The 19,944-nt window shown below is 37.9% G+C and overlaps 1 protein-coding gene and 1 pseudogene across 2 annotated transcripts in view; both read left to right on the top strand.

The window, feature by feature from the left end:
- Positions 1-19,944, top strand: part of GALNTL6 (polypeptide N-acetylgalactosaminyltransferase like 6) — a gene marked incomplete at both ends in the record, with an annotated part of 964,759 nt that overhangs the window by 854,624 nt on the left and 90,191 nt on the right. The window lies entirely within an intron of this gene.
- On the top strand, positions 13,771-14,778 carry LOC307100801 (nucleophosmin-like; annotated as a pseudogene). The gene has a single exon. The product of its transcript is annotated as a nucleophosmin-like (transcript).

Raw genomic sequence — 19,944 nt, 5'->3', positions numbered from 1 at the left:
GGGGTTAATTTGCATACTCGCCCTGATTGGCTGGTGGGCGTGGCTTGACTGGTGGGCGTGGCTTATGTAGCGGAGTGATGGTAAATTTGCATATTACCATTTTATTAGAAAGGATTATCACAATTTATATAAAAGATAGATTGATTCTTGCAGGATTTATCATATAAAAATATCTTATTAAGTAAATCAGCTTTTTCTAATTATTGCCATTATGAAATCAAATCAACTCAGGCTGAGAAAATCCAAGTATTGTAAATATAGTAAAAGTCAGACAGGAATCCAGTTAAACTTTTTGAATTGATGTATAAAAGGAAAATGATAAAAACTGATTTTCATAGAACTGTAACAGCTATATTCAATGTATTAATAGAAATGATTTGTTGTCCTAAAGAGTCAAAAATAAATATTCACAAAGAGATGCTCAGGAGACATGATTGCAGGCTTCAAGACATCTAGAATTTTCCATCTCACTATGCTGGCAGTAATCCTTGAAATGCTATTTATTAAATTAGTGCTTTTCTTTCATAATCTTCCAAATACATCTAATGTCACATATAAGCTACATTTTTTCTTAACCTTTTTATAAATACATGGTTTAAAATCCTTGAATTTACCAGGTGTCTTTTGGCTTTCTCTGTTATAGCTGCACAGTTATCACATTGTATGTAACAACCATAGAAGTCATAATGATAGAAATAGCACCTACTACCTTTACCTAGTGGCATGAGCCAAAAGCTGACTAAGTGCTTTATATACATTAGCTAATTTAAAATCACAAATCTAACAAGTAGGTGTGATTCCATTTTACAGATGAAGTAGGTATGATTCCATTTTACAGATGAAAAAACTGAGACTTAAGGTTTTAAAGTATTTTTAGATTCAATTATGTTTAACTTTTAAAGATTAAATAAACTACCCAGTGCCAATTAGGCATTAAAATGCTCCATCCCTGCCTAATTGCAGAGATGCAGGATCATGAAGTTATGTGACTCTCATATCTGCCAACACCATCCTAAGTTCATTGATCTCTACCTAATGGTTCCTTTCATTGAACAGAGGCAAGTGACTTCACTACACGAGTAGTCTAATAGCAAAGCCACAACTGTTCTGCTGACCCTGGCAAAATACCACTAGTTAGCAGATATTGCCTAAAGTCAAATGCAAAGTTTACAATAATACCTTCAACTGGAAAAAATCAAAGATAAAAATGGCCTTGCTTTATTTGTGTCATCATCAGAATCCAAGGGATTCTTTTTACTTTTCAGAGTTCAAGAGATTTTTTTCTTAAGTTCTCTTAGTTACTGAATTTTTTAAGTTTATAATATAATTAAGAAATTTTCTATTAAGCAGGAGATGCCTGGTTTTGACTAATGAACTGGATGATGGATAAATTGCTATCAAACAGCAGAGAGTCTGCAGAATATACATTCGCATTGTAAAGCACAAAAGCATTTTCTAGACCAACATAAACTTGCACCTCCCACTTCTCTGTCACACGTATCTATCACATCTCTTTGGGGTGACCTGAAATTTTATTACCCCATTTTCAATTTTTTAAGTTATCTGTCATTCTGAAGGATATAATTGGAATGCAGCCCTGTCAGCTTTGTCTAGAAACCATGGCAACAGTGCTGGAAGTTCAGGACTAAATTGCCCTAGGTTGTTTGGTTGGAATGACAGCTTCTTTGGCGACAGCTGTGTCTTACAGGGTCCCATTTTAGGCATAGCCCTTCATTCTTCTCACTATTGTGTGATGACCTTGGGGTTCCTGTCACTCCTTTTTAGTATTTGTAACACGAGGAAGACAAACTTAAACAGCATATGTAGAATTTGCTTTGAAGCAAGAAGAATTTTCTCCTTGTGCAAAAAATCAAAAGAATTGTACACAATATATTGGTTAAATGGTATTATATGATACCATTTAAAATTAAAGAGAAAAATATCTGAGTTTTTTGGCATATTCCATAAATTGTGATTGGTTTTACAGGGTAAAGCACTATAAGATATAAACTGGTCAGCACTTAAGGTTTGGGAAATATGTAGGGATAACTGAGAGTCCGCTAATGTGTTTCACTCCATAATATAGAAAGTATTTGAAGTCTAGAACTTAAAAGCTCTAATTAAAAAGATTTCTGTCTATGGTTGTTATCAGAGATATTTGCTAGCTGTTTACCTTTCAACCAAAGAATCATTTCACCAAAGTTGATGATAAGATTCCATCACTGAATAAAAGTGTTTCCAGAAAGGTCTGCTTCATAAAAAGGGCTTAGTTTTGGGTCAAACAATATTTGATTAAAAGTGCTCCACAACTCTGTTTCTTTCTAAACATCTTCCCTTCCTTTTTCTAACACCTGATTAGATGAGTAGATTTCATACCATCACATATAAGGCAATGGTATAATTTTCAGGAATAGGCTGAAGAAACGATGTCTCCAGAGAAATGATCTGTCTGCACGGGGCCCAGTTGTTAGTATCCTATATAATAAAAGTGTAGGATGTAAATTGTCCCCTTGACTGGGAGTTGGTCCAGGAGTTTGACCAGGGGGTGGAGCCAGCCAGGGGAAGGGAGGGAGGCCGGCAGCAGCTAGGGACCCTACCAGTGCATGGATTTTGTGCACTTGTTCTCTAGTGTTTCAATATGAATCTGAACTCCTAGATGGCCCTACATTATCCAGCTGTCCTTCAAATGTTGCTAAGTAAGCCGGCTGCTTCAGATGAGAAAGCAACCTTTAGTCATTCAACAAGCTTTAATTGAGCATTTAATTTGTGTCGGGCATTGTTCCAGGTTCTCAATTTGGAGTTGCATGAGGAAACCAAGACAGACTGAACAGTGTGCCATAAAAGAGATAACTCCCATCTTTAAATATTGTCTGCCATTTAAGTTGCCAAAATAATGTTAAAATCATTAGGAATCTGTGATTTTCCAGAGTGTGTTTTCACATCCATTCCCCAAAGGTTAAAGTACAAATGTCAGGATTTTCAAAAAATCTGTCCTTCGAGTGCCAAAAACTCTTCTCAGAAAATAAAAGTGAGCAAAAACCACTCATTGGGCACCATCAAACGTAGACTGAAGCCCAGGGGCAGATTGATTCTATTCCACAGAATTCTCTGGCATGGGACATAAAGTTTAGATCTAGGTAGAAGAGCATTAAGTCTGGTTTGAGCTGCCCTCTTTCAGCCCCAGGAGCTTATCAGTATAGTCTCATGTTGATCCAGTACTTCTTGGGCCATTTCATAGTCCAGGAAGAATTCTTGATCACCAGCCTTAGCTGGACAGAATGTTCATGGCCCCAGATGAGATTAGTATGGGGACCATATGTCCTACAGTGAATCTACTGAAGCTGGTAGCCCCACACAGCCTATTTCAAAAACCATTCTTAAGGAATTATAACACACTGCATAATCACCTTTGTTTTGTGCTATTGTCCTTCCCATATACTGAGCTTAAGATTCAAACATTTAAGGAAACCTTAACTTACTTCTCACATCTTTTAGTCCTTATCAGCCTTTAAGTCATTCAGCAGACATTTATTTGACAGCAATGTGCCAACTCTGGGCTAAACTCTTGAGATTCAAAGATAAATGTGAGAAGATTCTCGCTGTGGACGAGTTTACTCTGCAGTAGCAGTTTAAGAATTAATTTGCCACAATTACTCATCCTCAATATTGTCTGGAATGTTTTTATTTGCATACTCACAGTAATAATTTGAGATACATACAATTGCCTCTTTGCTAGCCTCCCTTCCTATATTCTTTCTCCTCTTTTAACCTATCTCCACATTTCATTTATTTATTCCCTAAGTTGTTTTATTTTCCCCTCCTACAAGTTCACAGTTGCCACTAATTACCACACAAATCAAATGAACACACTGAATCATACATCATGAAACTTTCCATCAATTACCTGCCTCACCTATGAGTCTCAATTCACACTGCAAACCAATTTAACTACTGTAATTCCTTTTCTTCCCAGAAGATAGAAATTCATGTTTCCATTGCTGTGCCTACTTATTGCAGAGATTTTAACCAACCAGTCAGACTTTGTTCTGTTGCCAAGAAATTTGTTTATCCTCTCTATAAATATTAATCAGAAACCTTTACCATGAGTCCTTGTACCATGCAAGCTAGATTCTGCACCAAAATGCCAAAAAAGCCCAGTAGAAACCATTGGATCAAGGACAATTGAGATGAGTATTTCTTCCATTAAACATATAGAGAACAATTAGAACAAAAAACAACTACATTAAGAATTTCCTCTACAGTAAATCATACATGTACTTTTATTCAGTTTTCTAATGAAAGAGATAAAGGCTTTTCCCTCTGCATATGGGTCCACTGTCTGGACTAAAGTAGGGGGGCATTGCCCAGCCAGTGTGGCTCAATAGTTGAGTGGTAACCCAGGAACCAAGAGGTCACAATTCAATTCCCGGTTAAGGCACATGCCTAGGTTTCGCGCTAGATCCCCAGTAGGGAGTATGCAGGAGGCAGCTGATCAATGTTTTTCTTTCATCGATGTTTCTATTTCTCTATCCCTTACCCTTCTTCTCTCTCTAAAAATCAATAAAAACATATTTTTAAAGTAGGGGGGCATAAACCATACCCATATTGCATTCGCTATGAGTTCTAGTTTGGGTTCTTTTAAGTTGGAATAAGAACTAAAGACATTTTGAAGCTATCTTAATGCAGTAATAGAAGCCTACTGGTTTTAAATGATTTACCCAACCTTTTTTTGTTACTTCGCCCACATCTAATTTGACAGCAATTTCTTAACAACAACTCAATCCTTTCCAACTCCTGGAATTAGTTTTGACATGACCAACAATTCTTTCTCTTTTCATGATCGTACTTCATCAGCTTAAGTGGTATTCAATTAAATTACATGATTACAATTTTTGAAAACTATCATAATCACATTTGGAAAGAAATGAACTCACTGTCTTTGAGGTAAGCATGTAACTTAACTATTTCGAGCAAAAGATTCCAGCTTCACCATTATATGAACACAATTCCATATGTTCACAGAAGGACTAGAGAGTGATGGTTAACACATTAAATTGACTGAACAGAGATTCAGTCCTTGCTGTCAAAAAGTTTCAGTCTAATGAGAGGGGGGAAAGTGCAGAGGCAGGTGCACTGCCGAGTTGGCAAGGAGGCCAGTTTCCCCCTCTTTCAGATCAGGTCTGGGTGTGGCTCTCCTTTCTGGTCCTCATCCCTACCCAGGTGCCCCAGTTCCCTGATCTTTGTCAGGGACCCAGGGTTTTTGAATGGCCAGTGTGTTACAGTGATGAGTCAGCAGGTGGGGGCGGGGGAGCGGGGGGGGGGGGGGGAGGGGGGTGTGGGGAGTCAGCCTCAGTGCCCTTCCCTTGTCTCTGCACCCTGGTCTACAGACCATTTCCCACTTTTGCTTTTTAGTTGTCACATCTTTTCCCTTCCCCCAGGCCCAATCTTGTGTAGTCTCTAAAGTGAAGAACAAAGATCAGTGCTAAAATAAGCCTCTGGGGTTTCTTTGAAAACTTGCTTCTACTTCGGTGTGACTGGGGAAGAAAATGCTCCATAGAAGATGAAAAACACACTGAGCATAACAAAATGAATATTTCCATTTATAATCCTGCCACACACAATTAAGCCTATACAGCTTAAAGGGGCTAAACTAAGCCTGAGATTTTAATAGACAGGTTGCTTATTTTCTAGCCCTTTATGACTTACAATTTCTATTTCCTCTGTGACTTATAAAATCTTTACATAGAACTACCTGTGTCCCAAACCTCCGGGCATTCTATTCTTCCTCTGGTGGGAATAACTATTATTTGGTCCCCTAACAAGAACAAGTAATGAGTTAGCACTTAAAGGTCATTGAATTTAATTCCTTATCCCATTCAACACTAATGCAAAGTAAAAAAATAATTTCTATTTTATAATTGGCAAAGACAGGCTTTAACTTAGTTAATATCAAAGCAACAGTTAGAGTTTGGGTTTGCTCTCAAAACCATTAGTCTAATTTCCCTTAGCTGGAAAAATAGAACTTATGCCCTTGGTGAAAAAGTGGCTACTGTCACTCTCTGAAACAACTTTAAAAAGGAAATGTAGTTCTTCCTATTTGATTTTTATTAAATATGAAGGCTGACAACTCTTGTTATGATTTCCTATAAGATTTAATTTTTACTATCTTCAATATGCACTGATTACTCAATAAGAATTGAATATACACAATAGGGACTAATCATTGAAGACATCATGTTCACTTCTTAATCATACAAGAAAACAGCCATCAATGTGAGATTGTCATTGCTCAGTAAACCAAATATTCTTGAGCTTACCCTCATGGTAGAGCATCTCAAGAATAAATGTGGGTTTTATTTATTGGTACTTAGAAAATCAGAAATATTAAGCCCACAATATTAGTTAAATTTAAAGTTTCCTACATGGTATATGGCCATCAAAAAATATATTTAAGTATAGTTATAGTTCAACAATTGAGTGTTAAATAATTATAATATATTAATAGTTTTAAAATGGAAACGTAGTATCTTCTCTTAGAAATCACTCAAAACAGAAAAGAGAATAAGAAACAGGAACAACAACAAAAACTGTATCCTTGACAAATTACCATACATCTTACCCCCATCCACAATGTATAAAGATGGTTATCAATGCAGTCAAGCTAGATTCGATGATGTTACAACAGGGACATGGGAAGATGGAATGATCACAGCTACAACTCTTACTTGTAGTCAGCAGACATCCGTTTTCCAAGTAATTGGCACAACTTAAGGGGGAAACCTATAATCACTTATTTGAAATAATAGCAACACGTGTGATTGCTGGTGGCCAGAGCTTCCCTGGATTGAGTTTGGCACACAAGAGAAACAGCAAATGGGAATTTGGCGACAGTTCCAAAAGAAAGATTACCCAAACCAGCCATCTCTGCAGGAAGCACCCTATTAGTGAGGCAGATTGGAGGAAAGATGCTCGATATTGTGAGCAGCCCTGCAGCAGCCAATCCCTATTGGATGCAGAAAATATAGGTTAAACTAATTTACTTATACACAAATTTTGTGTTATAGGGTGACTACCTGCTATAAATGGTAAGAAGAATTCACCCTATTCAGAGATGAATAATAATATTTTTAAAGAAAGTAGCATATAAAAATACTACAAGAAAAAAGAAGGAAGGATCGAGGGGGAGGGGGCCGGGGATGAAGAAACGTCACCAAAAATATATGTTGCTACATGGCTATAAATTTCCTTGAAAATATTAATGAAGTTACTGACTCTGTAAAAAATATGAAATGCTGAACTTTCATCAAAAGACAAGACAAGGCAGTGAAAAAGATAGAGCGGCAGTTGGGATATAATGGAAAAAGAAACTGAAAAAGAATATCCCTTATTTGTATCTCTAACATCAGAAAGGAAAAATATCTTTCAAGTTAATTATAAAACTAGCATAATATTAATAGAAAATTCTGACCAATATAGCACAAAAGGATTTCAAACATAGACATGTTTTACTTATAAATACTGAGATTAAAGAATAATAAAAGATTACACAATAGAGCAGCTTTTCAAAGACTAATTATCCCAAAATAAGTTCAGCTTTCATGGATATGTTTCAATATTGAGATATGTAACATAAAATATTACCATAATTCACCTTAATAAAAATTTGGTCATTGCCATAGGTAAAGAAAGGGCATTTGATAAACTTTGAAATCTACTTGGAGCAAAATACTTAGCATGATTAAAATATTACTATGTATTCGTATAAAGGATATCTCTCAACTCAAAAACCATCAGCTAGGTTAATGAGAAAAGTCTAGGAATTTTTCCATTAAATTATTATTTAATATTATTCTGGAAATAGGAGGCAATTCAGTTAGACAAGAGATAATATAAGAGAGAAAGAAGTTGGAAAGAGGAGGAAAAGTTTTTATTAACTGCAAACAAATATCAACATATACCTACCTGAACAATACAGGGAACCTACTGGAAAACTATAAACAATGAGATATTCAGTTAGTTGCCTGGGCAAAATGTGTGTGTGTATAAATATGTAGAAAGCAATAGCCTTTATACATATAGATAACAACCCCCAAAGAAGATACTATTCACAATAGTAGGGAAAAACAGCTAGAAATAAATTTAAGAAATGTCCTAGACCTCATGAAGAACAGTTAAAATGCTACTGAGGGGCACACAAAAAGACTTGAGCACATGAAAATTTATAAAGAAGATAATTCTCCCTAAGCATACTCATAAATTTAATGCAATAAAAGTGGTAACATGAAATTTGGAGTGGGAGGGAGCTAGACAAGGGCTTCTAGTTCATAAGGCAAAACAGATAAATAGAAAACGAGTTTTAATTAATAAGCATTCTCCACATTCTCCATAGTTGTCTGAAAATACAAAAACCGCATAGGGAGTTTAATTCATACTCCTAAAATGGTTTATTTGCCTCCCCAGAAGGGTACAACTCCACCTCATTTTACAAGTATACTCTTTTTCCCTCAAGCCATCTCTCTATAAACTATCAGGATAGTTAGTTCAAATGGTTTTGTTAGAAATAAATTCAGCCTTATAAAATGTGCTCATTAGAAATTCTTTTTTATGCCAAGAATGTTTCTAAAATATTTTATATAGCTTCTCATTGCTTTTCTGAGACAGCTATATTAGAGACCACCTCTTACTTTTGAGCATGCCAAGTACCTCAAAGTGCAGTTGCATTTTGAATCTAAAACATGACAGAAGCCTTTTTATGGCACACCATATACCTTCAGATACACAAGGAAATATCTGAAGTTGCTCCTATGGGCTTTCTTCCCCTGCAATATTTAGCCTTAGGTGACATGAAAATACCCATTTTAATTCAGCATGCTCAGAATTGATCTTCCAAAGAAAATATTAAAATGACTCTAAACTCATTCAGAAACTCAAAGATAAACAGAAACAGCTGCTAAATGTCTCACCAGCCAGTCTGAGATTCATTTCAATTACCCAACAAAAGGTACCTCAGGTGTAACAGAGCATTTTCAAGTTAAATTTTATGTCCATTAGATATAAGCCTAGCGGCACGTCTGAATTCCTCCCAGTTGTTACTTTCTTTATGTCTGATGACGTTTTCCTAATTCCCTGTTAAGTTTTATTTTAGCTTTTATAGATAGTTGTAAAGTGAGCAAAATATAACCATTTATACAGCATTTGGTACCTGTGTTAAGATCAATTTGAGTTCCTATTGAAATCTTTTTCTAACGTTGAGTTTTTTCCAAATTTTTAGATTTTTCTAGTTGCCATTTTTCTCTAACAAGGAAAATGAAGTATAATACAATTACTCTAATGCTTCTAGTGTGTAAATTTATATAAAGCAAGTCAGCCCCCAGCTCAAAAGATGTTTGTATAGAAAGTTACCAAAAAACTCTCCATACAATTGTCAAGCCCTTCACCCATATCTCAATAATAGTACTATAGAAAGCCTCCAAGTATAGATGCACATTAACTGTAGAGGTATAAGAATTTGATTTTTACATTCTACATCAAGGTCAACAACCTACAATACACAAGACTCACATATGTTGACCCCACAATTCCCTCCTCCCCCCCACAAATTGTGAGAGTGACAGTTGAGAATACAATCCCTACCTCCCCCATTCCAACCCACACATAATTCACAAACTTGCGTGTATTCATAGGCCTGACCCCTCTCATAGAAGTTAATGCGTGGATTTACAGCAGCCACTTCATATTGCCCTCAACATACCCGGGGAATGAAAGTAGTCCACCAGGTAGACTATATCATATGACCACTATTTTTGAGCACCTATTGTGTGCCCTTTAATGGTTCTGTGTATTACTTAACTTCCTGTTTACAACCCCCTTATGAAGGAGACACATTACCTACAACTTTACAGAAGATGAAAATAAGACGCAGAAAAGGGTAGTAACCTTCCCAATTCAAACTCTGATCCAAAGTGTTCTTTCCATCATGAAAGTATATCAACTTCTCCTCAAGTTATAAAATAACATGTAAATGCCATTATGGACTTTTGTTGAGTTTATATCTCTACTTTGATGAAATTTCTTTGTATTTAATGTTTCTAAAATGAAATAATTGATTAGCCGGCTTCAGTGGCTCAGTAGTTGAGCATTGACCTATGAACCAGGAGATTACGGTCCGATTCACGTTCAGGGCACATGCCCAGGTTTCGGGCTTGATCCCCAGGGTGGGGCATGTAGGAGGCAGCCAATCAATGATTCTCTCTCATTGATGTTTCTGTCTCTCTCTCCCTCTCCCTTCCTCTCTGAAACCAATAAAATATTTTTGTAAAAGAAACAATTGACTATCAACTGAAGTTTCAAAAACGCTTTGCTTCCTTAAAGTTTTTGTTGTAATGTGTATTCAAGCTGAGTAGCTTTGGACTGAGGTGCTTATTTCAATGTGCACCCTTGGTGCTCCTAGACACTCAAACCCTCACTGTTCAAAAATAGGGATTCTTTGGCTTCCTAGGAGACAGAAACCCAATTGCCTAACATAGAGAAAAGGGGAAATTGGCACTCAGATAATCAAACTGTGAAGAACTCAAGGAAGTGAGTGAGCCTCTGGGAGGCCCAGAAACACGTCTCAAATGCTACCGGGATCCTTTCTCTGCATATCTTCCCCTGCCTCTGTGTCACCTCCTTCCCTCCCACGGGCTGTCCTCCCACCCCTCCGCTAAGGCCACCGACAGCTCTCAGGCTTTTATTTATTGCTTTGCCACCAGAAAGGTAGTTCCGATCTGATGAAACACAAGGAAAGACTCCAATTAGCCTGGCCTGTGTCAGGTTCCTGCCCCTGCCATTAGGAAGGTGGTATGATTGACAGTCCAACTCAAGAGCAAAGGAGAATCACATGTTTTCGTATTTCCCTAAAGGACGGAAGTTATGGTTCCATTATAGAAAGTCAATTTTTTAAAAAGTTTTTTTAAAACTTTTCTTTGTTTTTAGCAGATGGTGAATCTAGAAAATTTAAGCAATTACACACAAAATGTGGAGACACATGGAAATAATAGTACCAAACAAACACTTTGCCTCTAATGCACCTTCTAAACTGTAGAATAATGCGTTAAATGTCCTTAACCATAATAATTTACCTAAAGAAGAACTATTAAAATGTTCAAATCCATAAGTGATATATAGAATTTTTTTTCTTTTCCAGGCCCACTCTAATCACTGTTTTAAAATCACTGTTTTTAAGACTGCTTGGCATTGCTGCAAATATAAACACTGCACGTAAAAGTAGTGATCATCTGATCAAGGTCCCCTCTGAAGCCCTGCTATTCCCCACCCAGACCTCTCAAAGCTCATTAAATGCAAAATAGTTTGGGCACGATTTTTTTTATACTGACATAATAGAGCATTTCGTACTTTGAAAAAAATCCTAAGCAGATGGCGCAAGAAACAAGAGCTTTTCCCTGAGACTAGAAACCACCATATCCTCATTAAAGATAGAGATGTATTGCCCAAGTGCTGCTTGTAATATGTGCCGATCAACAAATAGAAAAGGGAGTCAGGAAAGGTCAAAATAAACTTTTATTTTTCTCTCCTGACCTCAAAGAATAATCTGAAAACCCAGCTCTGTGAGAATAAAGCAAAGCAATGGTATGTGGGTATAACTTCTCATTGTGACCCTTTTTAGATCAAGTCAGGCCAAAGGTGCAGCTTTGTTACACCTGGCCAGGAAAGGCAGCTTAATGCCAGGCATGGCCCTTGCCAATGTCTACAATCCAAAAGTTAACAATTAATATTTTAATTTCCAGAGAGATGGTGTCGTGGCTGTTTATCTAGTCTTAAGAAGTTTTTCAAAGTAGGGTGATGAGGACTGAGCGCAAGATGAGAGGGTGTCTGGGGCGAAAGGGCTTGGAGCTAAGACTTGAAGGAAATGAGAGTTAGTCATGTGTCTGGAAGCGAATCCCAGATAGAAGGAACAGCCCGTATAAACGCTAAGGTGGGAGGGTGTCTGGCATGTTGGAGGAACAGAAAAGATCACAGAATAGCTTGAACAGCGAGAGAAAGGGGTATAAAGTAAGAAATAAAATTAGAGAAACAGCAGGTTTTGGAAATGAATGCAGCAGGAAATTTTTTTGAGAATTTATATAATCATTTCCATATAGCATATTATGTTTTGGCTCATACCTTATAAAAATGTTTCCTTACTATCCTCCTGACAATCAATTTCCTACTGAAACTAATTTCATATTCTGTGTGACTGGTATAATTGTATGATTCCATTCAATTTAACATTTTCTATGTCTAAATTCTAGTTTGTGGCTGATACTGAAAGTGATTTTTAAAAATAAGGCAAGCATTCAATTATTCAGTCAATTTGAACTACACTATTTAAAAAGTGCTCTGTGCTCAATCATGGGTAAGATAACATTGCTTTAAAATATTTACATTGTCAAAATAAGACACAGCATTTATAAATCTAAAGCATTTCTCCAAGAATTGGATATTTAAGTATGACAATGCCATAGACTTTTTTTTTTAGAATATCATCACATTACACTAACAGGAATTGTCTTTTTAAAATATGAACCACATCTTTCAGAATCTGTAGGATTTGATAAATGCCACAACAGTTACGCTTTTCAAGAGAACAATGTTCCCACCGTGTTACCCGAACACATCTCTCTAGTGTGCCCGGATATGAATGATTCCACTGAAATAGGCATTGTTATTGGAAGACTAAAGAGAAATACAGATGTGCATGGTGATATCCTTGGTATAGAAACCAAAACAACTCTACAATTAGGAGCAATTGATTTGGTGAGCTTATGGTGAAAAGCAAGTTGTCCCTGAGGTTGTAAGAAGCAACATTAAATTAGAAAGACCATAGAGCCCTTACATAAGTGGGACTACAAGTATAATTGAAACAAGAGGTGATCATATTCAACCACTCAACAAATGTCTATTGAATATCTATTATGTGCTAAGCCTTTCACTGGTAGCTGGAGATATAATAATGAATAAAATAGTCGTGGAAATTATAGCCTAGTGAGGGGAGACAAACACTAAGCAAATCATTACACTGATGATTTGTGTGATGATTACACACAAATAAATTGCTTAATTACAATTGTCATAAGTACTGTCTCCATTTGAATGAAAACTCCATGTGCTCAGAACTTTGAATTGGCCACAGATTATAGCTCCAGCATGGTGAATAATGCCTAGCACATACTAAGCACTCACTTCACATTTGTTGATTCAATTGACTGTGCAAAAGTATGTGATGAAAACAGAGTATAAAGCAAAAGTCCCAACCAAATCTAGGGCTCAGTTGTGATGGTGAAGCTGAAATCTGGAAAATAAATAGGAAAGAAGGGTAAGGGGAGAATTTCTTTAGAGAACAATTTACGGCAGCAAAGCCTGAGGAGAGAAAGTTGGTGCTTCCCAGGGAATTAAAAATAACCCAGTGGAGGGTGATTGAGAAATACATAATCAAAGGCCAGATAATACAAGGCATTGGAAACATTATGGAGTTGTAACTTTACCCCAACAGCAATAGGAAACCATTGAAGGATTTAAATGGAGGCATGATATACTCAGATTTATGTTTTTAAGTGATCAGGGTGGCAGTATGGAGTAACAAATTTCAGGATTACATAGTTCTTTTAACACTGAATTTAGCATTTAAAAAATCTACACATAGCCCTGGTGCGATTCCGTCCTGCGCGTCTGTTCTGCAGCACAGAAGCCGTTTATCTCCGTCCGCCTTCTCTCTCACCTAAGTGCGTACCAATGGACATGGACATGAGCCCTCTGAGGCCCCAGAACTACCTTTTCGGTTGTGAACTAAAGGCGAACAAAGATTATCACTTTAAGGTGGACAATGATGAAAATGAGCACCAGTTATCTTTACGAACAGTCAGTCTAGGGGCTGGAGCAAAGGATGAGCTGGACATTGTCGAAGCAGAGGCAGTGTATTACCAAGGCAGTCCAATTAAAGTAACACTGGCAACTTTGAAAATGTCTGTACAGCCAACGGTGTCCCTTGGTGGTTTTGAAATAACACCACCTGTGGTCTTACGGTTGAAGTGTGGTTCAGGGCCTGTGCATGCCAGTGGACAGCACTTAGTAGCTGTGGAGGAAGATGCAGAGTCAGAAGATGACGAGGAGGAGGATGTGAAACCCCTAAGTATGTCTGGAAAGCGGTCAGCCCCTGGAGGTGGTAGCAAGTTTCTGCAGAAAAAAGTAAAACTTGCTGCTGATGAAGATGATGAGGAGGAGGAGGATGAAGATGATGATGATGGTGATTTTGATAATGAGGAAGCAGAAGAAAAAGCTCCAGTAAAGAAATCCATACGAGATACTCCAGCCAAAAATGCACAAAAATCAAATCAACACCAAGATCAAAAGGTCAAGAATCCTTCAAAAAACAGGAAAAACTCCTAAAACACCGAAAGGACCTAGTTCTGTAGAAGACATTAAAGCAAAAATGCAACCAAGTATAGAAAAGGGCAATTCTCTTCCCAAAGTGGAAGCCAAGTTCATTAATTATGTGAAGAATTGCTTCCAGATAACTGACATGAAGGCTATTCAAGATCTCTGGTAGTGGAGGAAGTCTCTTTAAGAAAAGAGTTTAAACAGTTTGTTAAAATTTTCCGTCTTATTTCATTTCTGTAACAGTTGATATCTGGCTGTCCTTTTTATAATACAGAGTGAGAACTTTCCCTACTGTGCCTGATAAATGTTGGCCCGGTTCCATTGCCAGGAATGTGTGGTCCAAAATGCCTGTTTAGTTTTTGAAGATGGCACTCCACCCTTTGCTTGATTTTAAGTATGTATGGAATGTTATGGTAGGGCATAGTAGTAGTAGTAGTGGTCAGACAAATGGGAATGGTTGGGAGACAAAAATATACATGTGAAATAAAACTCAGTATTTTAATAAAATAAAAGAAATGTACACATAAATTCCTGAATTTAACTTGGAAATAAAGAAAAATTTCTGATGGGAATAATTTAAGAATTAAGAGTAGACATGAATTTTGATTCATTGGAAACTGTGATAGGCAGAATTCTAAGATGAACCTCTTCCTTGTTTAACTATCAGGATTATGTTACATTACAGGGAAGAGGAGATTTGGCAAATATAATTAGACTATAGGCCCGGTGCATGAAATTCGTGAACCGGGGGGTTGTGTCCCTCAGCCCAGCCTGCACCCTCTCCAATCTGGGACCCCTCGAGGGATGTCTGACTGCCCGTTTAGGCCCAATCCCGGTAGGATTGGGCCTAAACGGGCAGTCAGGCATCCCTCTCACAATCCAGGAATGCTGGCTCCCAACTGCTCGCTTGCCTGCCTTCCTGATTGCCCCTAACTGCTTCTGCCTGCCAGCCTGATCACCCCCTAACCACGCCCCTGCCAGCCGGATTGATGGCTAACTGCTCCTCTGCCAGTCTGTTTGCCCCTAACTGCCCTCCCCTGCAGGCCTGGTCCCCCCCAACTGCTCTCCCCTGCAGGCCCGGTCTCCCCCAACTTCTCTCCTCTGCCAGCCTAGTCACCCCTAACTGCCCTTCCCTGCAGGCTTGATTGCCCCCAACTGCCCTCTCTTGCAGGCCTGGTCCCTCCCAACTGCCCTCCCCTGCTGGCCTGATCACCCACAACTGCCATCCCTTGCAGGCTTGGTCCTCCCAACTGCCCTCCCCTGCTGGCCATCTCGTGGTGGCCATCTTGTTTCCACATGGGGACAGCCATCTTTGACCACATGGGGGCAGCCCTCTTGTGTGTTAGAGTGATGGTCAATTTGCATATTACTCTTTTATTAGATAGAATTACTCATCACTTGTCTTTAGGATAGGATGATGATCCTGGTGAACCTAACCTGAGCACATGAGCCCTTTAACCCTTTGCACTCGCTTGCTTTTTTCTCGATTCCTTTATTCTACTCGGGATTTAATTTTTTAAATACCCCAGATTTTACAAAGCACGACAGTAGAATAAAAAACTGGAGTTTCTTTTCATACAAACTTATTTATTTGTATTTTTTTATATTTCAAATTATTGATACATTCAAAGAGTATAAAAAGAGCTGCTACCAATGCTAACCATGTCAAGTCACACTCAACATCCGAGTGCAAAAGGTTAAAAGCAAAAAGTTTCTCTGGCTGGTAACAAAAGAAGGCATAGAGATTTGAAGTGTAAATGAGGATTCTGTATGAGGGAGGTTAACTGTTGCTAAGACGAAGGGTTCATGTCTGGCCAGCATGGCTCAGTGATTGAGTGTCAACCCATTAACTATGAGGTTTTGGTTTGATCCCTGGTCAGGGTTGTGGGCTCAATGCCCAGTGTTGGGTGTGCAGAAGGCAGCTGATCAACAATTCTCTATCATCATTGATCTTTCTATCTCTCTCTCTCTCCCTCTCCCTTTCTCTCTGAAATCAATAGAAATATATGTTTTTTAAAAAAGACAGAGGGTTCGTGGGGCAAGGAACTAAAAATAGGGGTCTCAGTCCAACACTGCAAGGAACTGAATTCTCCCAACAATCTAAATGAGCCCTGAAGCTAATTCTTCCACAGAGTCTCCAGACAAGAGCTCATCCCAGCTGCCACCTAGACTTCAGCCTTGTGAGACTCTGGGCAGAGCCCCCAGCTAAGCCCTCATGGACTTCTGACTCACAGAACTGTGAGATCGTAATTGGGTATTGTTTAAAGCTATTAATTCTGTGGCACTTTATTATACACCAAGAGAATACTGATGTAGGAATCTTTAAAAGCTGTATTTGAGTGAACCTCTGAAAAGAATTCATTAGAATTTAATTTATGTACATCTATTGGGTTATTTTGCCATATCTTAAAAAGGAAGGCAATGATGATTTGTTTAACTTTCTGTTGTGGCAGTTCTCACCCTGGAGAATTCTCTCATAAGAAATATTAAGTCCACTTCTGCCTATGACCAAAAAAAAAAAAAAGAAAAAGAAAAAGAAAGAAAGAAAGGAAGGAAGGCTAAGACCAGAAAATGTAAGACCTTGCTCCTGGCCTTGGCCCTACATCATGCCCTTATTTGTCACCATTTCCTATTCCTACAGGAAAGACTGCCAACTTTCATCAACTAATGGAAGTAATACAGTCACCTTTTTCATGAAAAATAAATGCCTGTTCTGACCTGTTACTATCTCCAGCTGTAGATGATAAGAAGACTTCTTTGCCTTGACACTTTCTTAGCTTTGACCAAGAAAACATTTTAAGTAAATATATATTCTATAAAGAAATTCATGCCTGCCAAAGCTGGTTTGGCTCAGTGGATAGAGCGTCGGCCTGCGGACTGAAAGGTCCCAGGTTCGATTCCGGTCAGGGCATGTACCTTGGTTGTGGGCACATCCCCAGTAGCGGGTGTGCAGGAGGCAGCTGATGGATGTTTCTCTCTCATCGATGTTTCTAACTCTCCATTCCTCTCTTTAAAAAATCAATAAAATATATTTAAAAAGATGGAATTGGAGAACATTATGTTAAGTGAAATAAGTCAGTCAATGAAAGAAAAATACCACATGATCTCACTCATTTATGGATAATAAAGAACATTATAAACTTGAACAAAAAGATAGATACAGAGACAGTAAAGCATCAAACAGACTGTCAAATTACAGGGGGAAGGTTAGGGAGAGGTGGGGGAGATAAGAGATCAATCAAAGGACTTGTATGCATGCATATAAGCATAACCAATGGATGCAAAACTCTGGGGGGTGAGGGCATATATGGGAGTGGGGGGGGGCAATGGTAAGATATGTACACGTATAATACCTTAATAAAAAAATTGAAAAAAATAAAATAAAATCATAACTTGTAGCAAAAAAAAAAAAAAAGAACTGACATTTTATTACACACATGACTATCTAACATTCACTGCCCTCCCATTATCCACTGCTTTGGCTGTTGTTAAATTCTTTCAAATTTTACCTCTTTAAAATGCATAAATAATCAAAGAAAATAATCTCTCAAATTGTTACATTCACTGTATATGATTTTCTTTTTAAAAAATTATTGAAGCTTTGTGCAGTAGCCATATCATAACCAATAAGGTTTATCTGAGGTACAATTATTGCTAATTAAAAAATTATTAGAGTGGACTCACTGCTGCAACAATTCCAAAATCTTGATAACAAAGTTCTTCTATTGGCCCTGTCACAACTTGGCCCACGTTGGGAGAGGAGCCTGCTCTGCTCCATCCAGGTTGTCAGGGACTGAGGCCCCATGTATTTAGTGATGCCACCATCTAACTGGGAGTCAGAACCCTGGATCTTCTGTAGCCTGTCAGGCTCTGAGGGAAACAATAAATCCTGAAGAAGGTCGAAAAGGAAGTCCACTCTTAATTACTTTGGCCCAGAGGCAATGCACCTCATTTCTGTTCACATTCCACTGGCATGAAATAATCATATAGCCCCATCTAATACAGAGGAGCTGGATATTCTAAACTAGCAGGAAGATGATTCTAACTTACAACCCAAGAAGAAGTAAAAGGGGAAATTGGTGAGACCTAGAGCTGTATCTCCCACAAGAATATAAGATGAGATTGGTGGGTAATCCCATAAGTTTTGGTTATCTGTGTTAGCAGTTCTTCTTTATCATGGATTTGGAAATATGTAGTTCCAGTTACTATTGCTGCAAAACAAAGCACCCAAGAATTTAACAACATAAAATAACCATTTTATTAAGCTCATGCATCCTATGGGTCCCAAATTTAGAGAAGGCTCGAAGGGGATATAGCTCATTTCTGTTTCATGATATAGGGGGCCTCAGTTGGGTGTAACTCAATAGCTACATGTAGAATTATGTAAAGGAATCTTCACTTACATGTCTGGCAGTTGATGCTGGCTGTGCATTAAAACACTGAGGCTATTGACCCAAGTACCTTCACATGACTTCTCATGTGGCCTAGACCTTCCCACAATGGGATAGCCTCAAGATTTTTTTTACATGGCATTTCAGATTTATAAAAACAGGTGCCCCGGAGGATAGGTGGAAGCTACATTCCCTTTCATCACTTAGCTTCACTCACTTCATCTATACTCCCCTGGTCTAAGAAGTCACAAGCCCACCCAAATTCAAGGAGAAGGAACTTAGACTCACACCTCAATGGGAGGGTACCACGATCACATTGTAGAGGAGCATGGGCAATGGGAGCTTTTGTGGTATCCAATTTCATTTTTCCACACTCTCCCACATATAGAATTACTGCATTTCAGTGTTTGAAAGGACTTTGTACCGTGTAGAACAGGGGTTAACAAACTATGGCCTACTGCCTGTTTTTGTAAACAAAGTTTTATTAAAATATGGCCACACCTTGTCCTTAAGCAGAGTTGCCTGGTTGAAAGAGAAACCATATGACCTACAAAGCCTAAAGTATTTACTATCTGGACCACCACAAACAAAGTTTTCTGACTTTGTAGATAGAATATTGATTAACCATGTGAACACTGGAGTTATACTACTAGGATTCAAATTCCATTCTTGTGGTGGCCAGTTATGTGGCCTTGGGCAAGTTACTCGGCCATTAGACTGCCATTTTCCCACCTATGTAACTGTAGAAATAGTAAATTCTGTCATTGAGTTGTGAGCTTTAAATGAAAAAGGGCATAGCAAGGATTCATAAATGCTCTTATTATTAGAATTACCTTAAAATGTTAACTAGATCAACTATCCATCCAAAGTTATATGCTTGTCTCCAAAGTGTCATCTACCACTGATTTCAACACATCTTTAATCATTCTGTCTATTAAAAAGTTCTTCCTTCCACCGAGTTGAAATTGGCTTTTTATAGCTCTATTCTATTAATCCTTTCTATCTCTTTGAGTTTCTATAGACCATCTCCTCCAAATATTAGGCTCTTTAAATATTTGAAAAAGATTTCTCTGAATTTTGCTTATGAAGACTACACATCTCCAGTTCTTTCCATTATTTTTCCTAAAACCCACTTGCA

The sequence above is a fragment of the Cnephaeus nilssonii genome, assembly GCF_951640355.1.
Source record: "Cnephaeus nilssonii genome assembly, chromosome: 5".
Taxonomy (NCBI): domain Eukaryota; kingdom Metazoa; phylum Chordata; class Mammalia; order Chiroptera; family Vespertilionidae; genus Cnephaeus; species Cnephaeus nilssonii.
This window is presented reverse-complemented; position numbering and strand designations above follow the sequence as displayed.